The sequence below is a fragment of the Colobus angolensis genome, unplaced genomic scaffold (genome assembly GCF_000951035.1).
Source record: "Colobus angolensis palliatus isolate OR3802 unplaced genomic scaffold, Cang.pa_1.0 Scaffold581, whole genome shotgun sequence".
Lineage (NCBI taxonomy): Eukaryota > Metazoa > Chordata > Mammalia > Primates > Cercopithecidae > Colobus > Colobus angolensis.
Genome location: NW_012119388.1, coordinates 144525 through 147934, shown reverse-complemented (window position 1 = coordinate 147934; position 3410 = coordinate 144525). Strand labels below are relative to the sequence as shown.

General features: G+C 40.5%; 1 long non-coding RNA gene across 1 annotated transcript in view; it reads left to right on the top strand.

Annotated features, from left to right (window-relative positions):
- LOC105526259 overlaps nucleotides 1-3410 on the top strand; it is a 12837-nt gene that overhangs the window by 7266 nt on the left and 2161 nt on the right. The window contains exon 2 of the long non-coding RNA XR_001004054.1: nucleotides 2713-2762. This is a non-coding gene — a long non-coding RNA (uncharacterized LOC105526259). The remainder of the gene's footprint in view (nucleotides 1-2712; nucleotides 2763-3410) is intronic.

Here is a 3410-nt window from a genome sequence, read left to right as displayed (position 1 = left end):
GGAGGCCGAGACGGGCGGATCACGAGGTCAGGAGATCGAGACCATCCTGGCTAACACGGTGAAACCCCGTCTCTACTAAAAATACAAAAGTTAGCTGGATGTGGTGTATGTGTGTAATCCCAGCTACTTGGGAAGCTGAGGCAGGAGAATCACTTGAACCCGGGAGGTGGAGGTTGCATCGAGCCAAGATCATGCCACTGCACTCCAGCCTGGGTGACGGAGCAAGACTCTATCTAAAAAAAAAAAAAATTATCATCTTATGGACCCATCATCCTATATGCTGTCCATTGTTGACTGAAATGTTGTTATGTGGCACATGATGGTATCTGAGAGTAAATTTCTCATGTATATAATTAGAGTCCTAGTGTGGTTCATGCCTCATGCCTATAATCCCGGCTCTTTGGGAGGCCAGGGCAGGAAGATCACTTGAGGCCAGAAGTTTGAAACTACCCTGGGTAACATAGCAAGACCCCTGTCTCTACGAAAAATTTTAAAAATTGTCTAGACATGGTGGTGCATACCTGTAGTCCTAGCTACTCGGAAGGCTGAGGCAGGGAGATCATTTGAGCCCAGGAGTTTGAAGTTACAGTAAGCTATGATGAAGCCACTGTACTCCAGCCTGGATGACAGTAAGACCCTGTCACTAAAAAATAAAAATTACGTTAAAAAAAGAATGTTATTGGGATGACCAGTGAAACTGGGATGGGGACTAAGGATAAAACAATAATAATGTAGCCATGTTAACTTCCTGTTTTGATTATTATATTGTGGTTACACTGGAAATATACACAAAAGGGTTTTGGAGTAATAGGGCATCATATCAGAAATTTACTCTCAAATACCATCATGTGCCACATAACATTTCAGTCAACAATGGACAGCATATAGGATGATGGGTCCATAAGATGATAATAAAGCTGCCCTGTACAGGTATACTATTTTTTATATTTTACACTGTATTATTACTGTACCTTTTCTATGTTTAGATATGTTTAGTTACACACTTACCATTGTGTTACAGTTGCCTACAGTGTTCAGTACAGTAACATGCTGTGCAGGTTTGTAGCCTAGGAGCAATAGGCCGTACCATATAACCTAGATGTATAGTGGGCTGTACTATCTAGATTTAGGCTCACTCTATGATGTTTGCACAATAACAAAATTGACTAAAGACACATTTCTCAGAAAAAATCCCCATGATTAAGCGGTATGTGACTGTAGTCTAAAAAAATTATTTGTACTAAACTTGCAACTTCTCCTTAAGTGACTTTTCCCCCACACATCTAACATATGATGGAAATACAAGGACAAGAAAGCCGCAATAGACACTCCCATTTAGAATAGGAGATTAATAAGAGGCACATAGCAGTCATTAGCAAATCTGAGAACTAACCATGCACTTGTCACCAACTCCACCTGCTCCAGGGTCAGGGAATGTGATTCTCTGTGGCTCTTATCTTTACCCTTGAGTCATTCCTCCTTTTCCAAAAGAAATAGGCTTTGTTCACAGTTGATAACTTGTTCAAGATGCTTCACTGGGTACCCGGTGTGCTCTTTTCATGTTGAACTATCTTTGTCTGTTTTAGCTCAAGCCACTACTGCTTACACTGGTACAATTCTTGTAGGGGAAAAAACTGAACTTTCCATGAATTTTATTTTTAATCAAACCATACCCCCAAATCTCGAGAAAAGCCCTTCCCTCCTTTAGGCTGTGAATTACAGTGCTGTGGACCAAACCTTTAAGACTCTTAGAAGCACTTTAATCTACATGAGAGGTTTAGGAGGCACTGTTTTAAGTCTTTCTGAGATCTCAACAGTCTTACAACCATAAAAAAGAACAAAATTATGTCCTTTGCAGCAATATGGATGCAGCTGGAGGCCATTATCCTAAGCAAATTAATGCAGGAACAGAAAACCAAATACCACATGTTCTCACTGGTAAGTGGGAGCTAAACATTGAGTACACATGACACAAAGGTGGGAACAATAGACTCTGGGGACTCCAACAGAGGTGGGGGGACAAGAGTTGAAAAACTACCTATCGGGTACTACCTACTGGGTGATAGGATCAATAGAAGCCCAAACCTCAGCATCATGCAATATATTCATATAACAAACCTGAACCTGTACCCCTAAATCTAAATTTCTTTTTAAATTGCTACCCATATATTAGTATATGCCAATAATATACTAATAGAGTACAAAAAATAACTAATATAACATTTGAGAAACAACAACAAAAGTCTTACAGCCACATCCTTGACCTTAAGTCCCCATTTTACCGGGAAGGTCTTGGAATTAATATTCCCTCTAGGTTTTAATTTACTTTGAGCATTTTTTTTTTCTGGCTGTAGATAATGCCCTGGACCCTCTATAGTTTCTCAAAATTTTGCTTGAAACAAAATAGTTTCTTCTTCCTGTACTTCTTCATAGGCAGCTAAAGTGAGTAAATTAGCATTTTGAACATTTTGCCTAGAAATCTCCATACCAAGGTGGCAAGTTCAATTATTTTATCTGCGTTACTATGTTACCACTATGTCACTTAGGTCCTGAATAACCTCCCAACAACTTCCTCACTGTGCTGTCATCCTCCTTCCCACACTTCAGGACTGTGAAGCTTCCTGATTCCAAAGTCAATGTTATATGTTTTAGTTTTTTGTTATGGAAGCTCCCCACTTCTGGGTGTTAATTTGTTTTAATTATCTATTGCAGGGGTTGGGAAACTAGTTTGCATGGCCAAACCTAGCCCACCATCTGTTTTGGTAAGTGAAAATGCATTAGAACTCAGCCATGTTCTTTTGTTTGTGTATTTTCTATGGTTGTTTTCATACTGTGATGGCAAAGTTTAGTAGCAACAGAGATCATCTGGCCTGCAAAACCTAAAATATTGACTATCTGATCTTTTACGGAAAGTTTGCCAATGCCTGATTTATTGCTATGCAAAACAAAACAAAAAAAAAACTACTCAAAATGAATCTCTTAAAACAACAATTTATTATTTCTTACAATTATGTGCATTACCCATTAACCCAGTGGTTTTCTGCTTCACAGAGTGTTGGCTGGGGTGGTAGAAAGTCTGGAGGTACAAATGACCTCACCCACATGGCTGAAAGTTGGTGCTAGTTGCCAACTGGGAGCTCAGCTGGAACTGTTAGCCAGGTGTCTCACTTCTCCTCCAGGTGGGCCCCCACAGAGTTGGTTGGGTCTCTTCACAGCTTTGCAGCTGGGTTTTCAGAAGGAGCATTCTGAATGCATAGGAGAGAACAGAATACTTTTTTGTTGTTGCTTTTTTGAGACAGGGTCTCACTCTGTTGCCCAGGCTGGAGTGCAGTGGTGTGTGATCTCGGCTCACTGCAGCCTCCACCTCTTGGGCTCAGGAGATCCTCCCAACTCAGCCTCCCGACTAGTTG